The sequence below is a fragment of the Anopheles coluzzii genome, chromosome X (assembly GCF_943734685.1).
Source record: "Anopheles coluzzii chromosome X, AcolN3, whole genome shotgun sequence".
Lineage (NCBI taxonomy): Eukaryota > Metazoa > Arthropoda > Insecta > Diptera > Culicidae > Anopheles > Anopheles coluzzii.
The window spans coordinates 11,622,983-11,633,013 of record NC_064669.1 but is presented as its reverse complement, the minus strand read 5'-3'; the positions used below and the strand labels follow the sequence as shown (position 1 = coordinate 11,633,013).

The following is a 10,031-nucleotide window of genomic DNA, read 5'->3' as shown; positions in this document are numbered from 1 at the left end:
TACTTTGCGAGAGTTGTGTAAGCAGGATTAGCATGAATGTTATCGGAAAGTATTGCATTTTCGATCTCCAAGCCTGGGAAAGATAAAGAAAACGGAAAGAACGTATTACTGGGACTTGATTCTCCTTAACTTGTTTTTGTTACTCTTGATATTTCTTGCCATTGTAACTGTTTTATCATTCGCATTAAGACAAGTTTTTTCGTTGAATCGCGGGTCTAATTTTTTCCTAACGCCTTTTTTTTACAAATATCTGTTTACCTGTCTCTATTTCCGGTGGTGTTTCTTTTTCATCGTTATATTTCTGCATGTTTCTACTTGCATTGTGGAGCTTTTGGGATACTTTTTCGTAAATGTTTCTAGTGGTTTGAATTATTTGTTCTGGATTCCGATTGCTAGTTCTGTTAAAAATGATTTCGTTGGGCGTGAATCCTGTTGAGGAGTGAACTGTTTCGTTGTATAGTGCTGTCACTACTTTTATGATCTCCGGAGAGCTTAAATCTCTGAACTTGTGTTTATTGGTGTTGAACAATTCTATAATTGTACCGTGTGTTTGCTCTACCTGTCCATTGGTTTCGGAGGATGAAGAAAATTCTAATTCTGTTCCTAAGTTGGCTAAAAATGATTGAAGTTGAAGACTTCTAAATGTGGTTTCGTGATCGCAAATAATTTTTCTCGGTGCGCCAAACGTTGTAATAAAATGAGCAAGAGCTTTTCTTATGTCTGTCAAGTTCCTGGACGGAATTTCTATGGTTTGTAAAAATTTTGAAAAAGCACATACGAACGTTAAGTAGTTGTGTTTGTCGATTCCAAAGATGTCGATGTGAACGCGACTGAAAGGGGTTGTTTCAATTGGTCGGGGTGTGATTTTGATGTTATACGGTTTGCGTTCATACTTGTGTACGTTACAGATCTTGCAAAGATTAATTAGTTTTTTAATTTTTGTCATCATGTGTGGAAAGAAATAGCATCTTGTTAGTTGATTATGAACTTCGTGAATATCTCTATGGGCGCGTTCGTGTTCTTTAGCTATGTTGATGTCTTGGCGTTGTTCGTTACTAACGTCTTCTACTTGTAAGTGTGTAAGAACAAAATGTCCATGTTGGTTGAAGTATTGTCGATAAACGGATTGAATGAGTGAAATAGTTGATTCATCCGGTGCCATAATCGCGGTTTGTTTGTTATTGTGGAAATTTTTTAGAGAATCTAGTATTGTTAATTCGTCAGTATCATTTCTGCAAATAATTGCTCTTTTATAGTTGTTAAAAGGGGTTTCCGTAATGTCAGTTGTTATATGGGATTTTCGGAAAATTATCTGATTTCTGTAGTAATTGATTGGTCTCTCGGAGAAATGGATAAAATAATCGTCGGATGTATCAGCTGAATGCATGGTTTGTGAATCAGAGTTAGTATTGTTCGGTGAGGGGTTATTATGCTGAAGTGATTCTGAAATAGATGATGATTCTTCGAAGTTGACGTCAATTGTATTGGAAACATTGTTCTTAGGAGTGCCTGAAATGGAAGAATCTTGGTTAATATTGGTATTTGTAAGAATTTCCGTTTTCCTGCTTAGCGCGTCTGCTACTACGTTGGCCTTTCCTTCCTTGTATTGGATGTCGAAATCGAAATTCTCGAGTTCTAGGCGCCAGCGAAGAATTTTTGAGTTTTTAGTGGATGTTTTGATGAATGCGCGATAGTAGCCTGATAAACCTAAGAATTGTTTGATTTCTTTCTGTGTTGATGGCAGTTTCCATTCTAGGATTTTGGTGATTTTATCTGGATTCGGTTTTATACCTTCCTGAGTAATAACATGTCCTAAAAATTCTGTTTCTTTTCTAAGGAATTCGCACTTATCTAGTTGAATTTTGAGGTTAAATTTTGAAAGCCTTCCTAAAACTGGGTTTAGATTTTCTATGTGGTTTTCCAAGTTTTTACCGATGATTATAATGTCATCGAGGTACACGAAACAAATATTTCCTATCAGTCCTGTTAGCACACTGTTCATAGCGCGTTGAAAAGCAGCTGGGGCGTTTTTCAACCCAAAAGGCATTCAATTGAACTCAAAGTGGCCTTGTGCTGTAGAAAACGCTGTCTTCCCTTTATCGTTAGAATCCATCTCGATTTGGTGGAATCCTGATTTGAGGTCAAGTGTTGTAAAATAAACTGATTTACCCAAACTGTCTAGTATTTCTTCAATTTGTGGGATGGGGAATTTTTCGTCAATGGTCTTTTCATTCAACTTGCGGTAGTCGATTACTACTCTTATTTTTCTCTTTCCCGAGGCATCAACCTTTTTGGGGACTACCCATATTGGCGAGGAATAGGGGCTTGTCGAATGGGTTATGATACCATTTCGTAGTAGTTCATTAATCTGTTCCTCTACGTCATTTTTAAATGCGTGTGGATATCGATATGATTTTGTAAAAACTGGTGCATCATTAGTGGTAGTTATTTTGTGTTTAACATCTGGTGTAGCTGAAAGTTTTTCTCCTGCTTTTAATAGAACGTTCTGATTTTTAATAATTGTTCTAAAAAGATGGTCTTTTTCCAAAGTTGAAAGATGAGATGTACGAATTATCTCGCTCAGCATTTCGCTTGTAATTTTTGATTCGGGTTTCATGGGTAAAGGAGTAACAGTTTCGAAATTATTTACTGTAATTTCTAACGCTTTATGTTGTATATTAGGGGGTTTTGGTCTATTTGTCTGTAGTAAAATTGTAGTTTTTTTTAATTTTTGGCTGAGTATACGCCTGGCTGAACTGTAATTTTTTTACAAAGTTTAGTCGGTTCGTAAACAATCCATTCTCCGTCCGTATTGGTTGGGAGAGTTACTACATGGTTATAGTTTTTCTCGTTAGGGAAATATTTTTCAAATGGCATAATTACTTTTGAAATTTCAAGTGTTTGTTTTCGGTAATTGAGAATAGCTTCATTTTCTGCTAAAAATTGTGAGCCAATCAATCCATCGAAAAAATTGTGGAATTTTAATTCGTAATATTTTTGTGAGGGAATTTCCTTGTATAAAAGGTTTGTTTTTCCGCAGGTATCTATAATTTATTTTCCCACTATGTTAGTGATTTCGATCTGTTTGATTTCCTTTTTTGTTTTTAAAACACCTGGTTGGATAAGATTCTTATTTGCGCCGGAATCGATCAATAGATTGAGACCTTGTTTAGTGCGTAAATATGGGAGATAGTTGTATTTCTTTTTGGAATTTAAGTATTGTTTTTCAGACTTCCTGCTAGGCGAAAATTTACTTCGTTAAAATGATCAGTTTCATCATCACTGTCACTGTCATTGGACTCTTGTTCCGTTTCAACCTCGTTGTTGTGGAATTGCTTTTTATTTTGTGCGTATTTACTGCGCATTGAAGCATCTACATCCATTGGTTCAGGTTTATCTGAGTTTTTGATTGAAAATTTCTTTTCTGAAATGGCTTTAGTTGGTTTATTATAACTGGTACTTTCATTTTGGTTGTATTTATTCTTAAAAGGTGGTTTATTGGATGGGGTTTGAACATTTTTGGTAAGGCTGCCTGCATTTTGTTCTGTCGCTTTGAACTTACAAAGGAATGCATACGCATCCTCAATGTCTTTAGGTCGAGCGGCTTGGGCGTGCCCAAAGTAATTTCCTCTAAGTCCAGCGATGAATGCAGCAAGTGCGTCTTCATCAATGAATGCATTGATTGCAACCCAATTTGTGCGGTATTGTTCGTTTTGTTTTGCAAGGGTTTTAATATTTTGCACAATTTCTTTAGTTTGGTGGTAATATTTGTGAATACTCATCCCATCGGTCATTTTATTTTGCCACATTTGGCATTTATAGGTGAACAATTCTTGTCGGTCACCTAGCGAAGAAATTAAAATTTCTTTAATTTCGTCGAAATTTTGTGGACTTCCTGAAAGACATAGGATGTCTTTTGCTTTCCCACAAATTTTGTTTGTTACTGCAGTAACGTACATTTGGTACACTGCTGCAGGTACTAGGTCTTTAAACAAAGCTAGTGTGTTATCGGCGGTTGATAACCATGATGCTAGTTGTTTCCGATTGCCCTCAAAAGTTGGCAATGATTTTATAGGGTCAGGAATGCGAAAATAATCGTCAAATGCCCTATTATTACCTGCATTACTTGATGAGGTACTTGCGCTTAGCGCTGTGTATTGGTTCTGGAGAGAAGTGATGGCTCGCATCATATCGACCAATTGTGTTGCGATCTCTTCCATTTTGTCTCCTTCTGTTTCAAGATTATCGGAGGTTGAAAGATCTCTGTGAGAATCGAACCTTTCAGTTGCTTTCATGTACGAATTTTTCGTTGTGTACGACACTGGGTTGATCTCTTTCTTTTCTTTGTATCACGGGCCCTATCTGGTAGTACTCCCACGATGAGAAAAAGCTACTCCTATCTGGTAGTAAGTCACTTTCTACCTAAGAAACCTATCTGGTAGTATTTCCTAAGGACGCGAGTAAAGCTGGTTTTTCAAGCACTGATTTCCACTGAAACACTGTTGCACTTTTTATGAAAATAAAAGAATTACTTACGATTTTTTTTTCTTGCTGTCGTGTCGCGGGTTCGTGATTTAACGATGCTGGTTTTCCTTCCAGGTGGGTAACTGCGTGGGGGATCCTCAACTCCTCGGCGGAATACAGCTTCGATCGATGTTGTCTTCCTGTGTTGCTCCGGATGCGTTGGATAACTTTTATCACTTGCGGGATCACTTTAGTTAGAGTTTTTCCAGTCTCTTACTTTTCCACTTTTGACACGATTACACTCACTTAAATCACTCCGGACGGCTGCGCCAATTATAAGTGCAAGGCTTCACGTTTCATAAAAAAAAACTTTATTGCTTAAGCGCAAGCGCTTCTTACACTGAGCTGATCCAAATTACAACTAACTTATTTCTTAAATTCTACAATGCACCTAGCCTTCGATTCTACCCTATAGAAAGAAAAGATTTTTTACTTCAAAGGTTTTTTCACCTTGAAAAAAATATATATATATATATGATAGTAATATATTTTTTTAACTGATTAATATATAATTCATTTTACATGACTAAACTGAAGGGTATTGTAAGAAGATTAGAATTAATCAACTAAACATTGCAGCAAAATCAGGGAAGAGTAAGGCAGTGTGCTCTAACCACATACAGACTACAGGTGGACGAAATATACTCCGTATTTAGGAAAGAAGTAGGGACAAACTACGACAAATACGACGAGACAGAAATTAAATTTTACAATAATATCATTCAAAATTTAATCACTAACATAATCGAAAGAATTAACAAAGAGACAACTAACAACTCAGACGATTTAAACGAGACTTTGAAAACAAATATACATTCCGTGTTTCCGACATTCCGTGCAGAAATATACAAATATTTCCGACATTCCGTGCTCAAAGGCAACAAAGTAAGACCTACACAAACTTAAAAACCAAAAGATATTGTGGATATCATAAGCGTAGGAGAAGGAACAATAACAACTCATGGGTCCACAATTACGGATGTAATAGTGGAGGGAAAGACAATCGAACAATTATTTCACATCGTACCAGACAACTTCAAGATACCGGCAGATGGTATACTTGGTAGAGATTTTTTTATGGATCACCGATGTATAATAAATTATGATACTTTGATTTTCTCTGTAAAACACGATGGAGAGTTTTTGGAAACACTCATTGAAGATACTATCAATGGCAAAACACTCATACCTCCCAGATGTGAAGTAATTAGAAAACTAGATAAGTTAAAAGAATTAGATACGGATGCGGTAGTATGCGCAGAGCAACTGCAAGAAGACATTCTTGTAGGAAACTGCATTGTAAATAAAAACTACCCATTTATTAAAATAATCAATACTTCTAATAAAGCTAAATTAGTAAACATAAGCCATATCAAAACAATACCTTTAAATGAATTTGAAATCGTAAAAACTAATAATCATAAGAATGAAAATAGGTTAGCAATCATAAAGAAATTAATCCGAAAGGAAAACATTTCCGAAGATACAGATACATCTTTTGAACAATTACTGTTAAGCTACAATGATATTTTCACCTATCTAATGATCATTTAACTACAAATAATTTTTATAAACAAGATATTAAATTAGAAGATAAAAGACCCGTGTACATACCGAATTATAAACAAAATCATTCCCAAGGACCAGAAATCAAAAAGCAAATTGAAAAAATGCTTCAAGATGATATAATAGAACACTCGGTGTCACTAAAAGAGAAAAGATCTGTGTGTCAGTGTCGGAAGTTCTTTTTTTTCCTCGTCTTCAAAAGGGTGTACTGCCAGCGCGTTGGCAACGGACTCGATCTATCGTCTGATCGAGCCAAAAAAGGTTTTGTAAACGCCTCGAAGTTTTACAGATATGCTACAGCATTGTCCTATAATTTTGATACTAGTGTAGCGGGCGAGAATTCTTTCGAACGACGAACGACAAAGAAAAGGGGACTATGAAAGTTAGGTGAAGTATGGCCACGATCGAACTCTCGATCGCGCTTTTATTATGTGCTAAATTTGGGACACGGACGAGGGGGTGAGGCGGGTTCTGGATCGGGCTGCGTACATCGTCGTCGTCAGCAAGTTGGGTTGGTGGAGGTTCGACGCTCGGGCGGATCATTCGGAGGGGAAGGCATCGAGTGACCGATCGTTGGCATGTTCTGATTCTGGTTGCGCCATGAGGTGTCGTCAGCAAGTTGGGTTGGTGGAGGTTCGAAGCACGGGCGGATCATTCGGTGGGGAAGGCATCGCGTAACCGATCGTTTCACTGTCGGTGCCGTTCTGTCAGTTCGGTCATCGGTGGTCGGCCGGGTTTCAGGTGTGCGTTGAACCCCACGCTATGAGGTAACTATGCTGACAGTGTATAGTTGCCATTCTGCCAGTTCAACGTTGGTCATTGGTGGTCGGCCGGGTTTCAGGTGTGCGTTGAACCCCACGCTATGAGGTAGCTATGCTGACCGTTGGCTCTGGGTTCCAGGTTCGTCTTTGGACAGCACGCGAGGCACGTGTCGTGGGTGGTATAATGTCATTGGAAGCGACAAGAAACAAAAAGGGTCGCTTCACTAGAAAAGGTTTAACTCGGCTTAGATCTTTGTTAGACGTTGTTGCTTCCTTCCAATACTATAATGCCTATACTTCCATTTTCCTTTCCTTTAATTCCTATCAGAACGAAATTATGAGAAAAAAACCTTCTGCAATGCATGTCATTATTCTTGACCCATTTTCTTGAAAAAAAGTGTTCGATTGTTTAGTCTTTTCTTTTTCGAAAACTCGTATTGGAACGATTTTTGATTGGTTTGTGTTGGTACATCCAGTTTTTTCCCCCAAAATAAGCCAATTTCATCACAATAAAAACAATGTATTGGCATCAAATCTACAACACTGGCACAGCACATTTGTCATCAAAGAATCTCGTCCAATTGGCAGTAATTGGCAGGAGAAACTCTCCCCTTCATGATCAAGTATATGCAGAAAAGCGTGCAAGAAACACTTGTCAATATATACCACACACTTTTGCATACGACTCTGTTCCAACTGGCAATAGTTTTCTACTAAATGATGATAAGTATCTTAACTATTATTTGCCTGAGCGAAAATCAAAATTAAAGTAATGCTCAATGCAAACCGCACGTGATCCTGATTTCACATCGGCACCGAATATGTGCCATAGACACAAATTATATTGCTCGTAATGCAAAAAGAAAAAAAAACTCGTTATGAGCGGTTCTATTGTTTTTTTTTTACAATATTTGGCGAATGCGACATTTTAGTTTGATAAATTATATTAAATACAATTTCCATTGATTCTCTTGAAAAATCAACATAGTCATTTTTATCTGTACTCAAAGTAATAAAACCTAGCACCAAGGAAACGCTGTGCAAGCATACGTAACATATTGAAGGTTCATATGTGTAGCAAAGTGCAGCTGAGCAAACTTTGCAACAGGAAAATTAATCAAACAATTCAGCACAGCCGAAACACCATCTCGTTTAGGACCATTATCGCTATCCTAAATAAACGATAACCTCTTTAAGAAGCGAAAAACGAAATAATCATAACATATTCTGCATACGCGCACAACCTGGTGCAATACATATAGCGTTCGTGGTGCAAGCGCAACCAAATGCGCAAGAATGTCAAATTATAATGCGGGCTACACCCGCACGCCCTAGGTACGAAATCAGTTGAAATAACTAAACACCAATGAATATCCATATATTGGAAAGAATCGAGAGTTGGCAAATGCAGATACACATGAGCATAATGTCAAATAGTTGCCAAAAAAGAACGATAGCCAACAGGAAATGCGTTCCGACGCTTTAGGTGCATTTCCATAGATAGGTAGGACAGGTAGGACAGGTACATAGACTGTTAGAATAATTAGTTTATAAGAAAATATTGTAGAAATAATGTCAATATAAAAAAAATAACAGTCAAATGACAGTGCGTAACGACACTTGTTAACAAGCGTAGTTCAGTGCTTTGTCATCATAACTACGATCAAAGATACCGTTGATCGGTTTTCAGAATCGGTAATAAAATTGTCATGCAGTTGAAAGTTCAAACATTACGTGCGTGTGTTATAATCATTTCGCCTTTACACTTAAAATGTGTTTCATTATGTTTTCCGATGACGACGAAATACAGGAAAAAAGATTTGCGTAAAAAACGTAGAGTTTTACGGAAAAAAGCAGATCCTTTTAAACTATCAGACAACAGCGTAAGTAAAATAAAATGGTGTTTGATTAAAATTTTAATTTCTTCGTTTATTTGTAGGTTTCTTCAATGTTCCAGGGTTACAAAACCAATTTTTTCGTTTATTTGCTGCTTGTTTGATTTTCTTTGCAGAGGGTAGATATCAGCACGGAACTGGACAAGACTTCCACGTAGCCACAAACAACGTTTTCAAACACTGCGAGATTTGATACCACCTCATATCACACTATTGGGCGATTGGATACAATTGAATATGACAGAATCTGAAAGAATGGAGGCAAAACAATATTTCTTTGAAAGGTCGGGAATATCAGACGTGGTGATGTGTGTAGATGGGGCCCACATAAGGATAGTAAAACCCAAATATCGCCCCCTTTGCTATATCAATAGAAAACAATATTACAGCCTCAATGCTATGATTGTAAGTGTGCATACAAATATAGGGCATATTGTATATATTATAATTATTATATTTTTTTTGCTATTTAAACAGGTTTGTGATCACAAATATCGCATCAGAGCTGCGGACGCTAGATTTGCAGGATCTCATCATGACGCTTTTACTTGGAGTATTAGTCCCATTCGCAAACATTTTAGAGATCTACATAATAACTTCTGGAATAACTGACAAGTTGTTGGGTGTGTACATATGTACACCAAACATTTGTTTTACTGGCGATAATTTGTTTATTTTTCATCATAGGAGATGCAGGGTATCCTTCCGAAACATGGCTTATAACAACCAATCGTAACCCAGATTCAGGCACACAAGAATCTATTTTTAATATATTTTATGCCAGAGGACGAAACATCGTTGAGAGAACAATAGGAATACTGAAATCCAAATTTAGATGCTTGCTTGGAACAGATGGGCGTCTCAATTATTCGCCAAAAAAGTGCACAAATGTTATAAACATATGTTGTGCACTACACAACATATGTATAGAAAACAACATTGGTTGGCAGCAGAATCTTGATGAAATGTGTTTGTTTATAAATGATTAAATTAAAAACGATATAATAAAAAAAACATTAATCCCAGCATAAATATTCTAATGTTTTCATATGCTTCATGTATCGTAAATGTTGGGAACTAAAACCAAGGCGGATTAAATTTCTTGCCAAAACTATTTATTACACGCGCCAAAAAAATTGTCGGTTTTCCGCGGTTGGTTTAGAACAGGGGCTCGTTCCTGTCTTGCGGCCTTTTGAAACCCTTTTCTTCGGTTACGCTTCGTGCCTTGATCGTTTCACGCCTACGCTTGTTGTAAATGTCCCGTTTATGACAGGTAGTTGGATAC

General features: G+C 37.0%; 1 long non-coding RNA gene across 1 annotated transcript; it reads left to right on the top strand.

The window, feature by feature from the left end:
• Window positions 1-5,038: 5,038 nt before the first annotated feature.
• On the top strand, window positions 5,039-10,031 carry LOC125906573 (uncharacterized). Its single transcript, XR_007451937.1, has 3 exons — window positions 5,039-9,151; window positions 9,224-9,369; window positions 9,434-10,031. It is a non-coding gene; the product is annotated as an uncharacterized LOC125906573 (long non-coding RNA).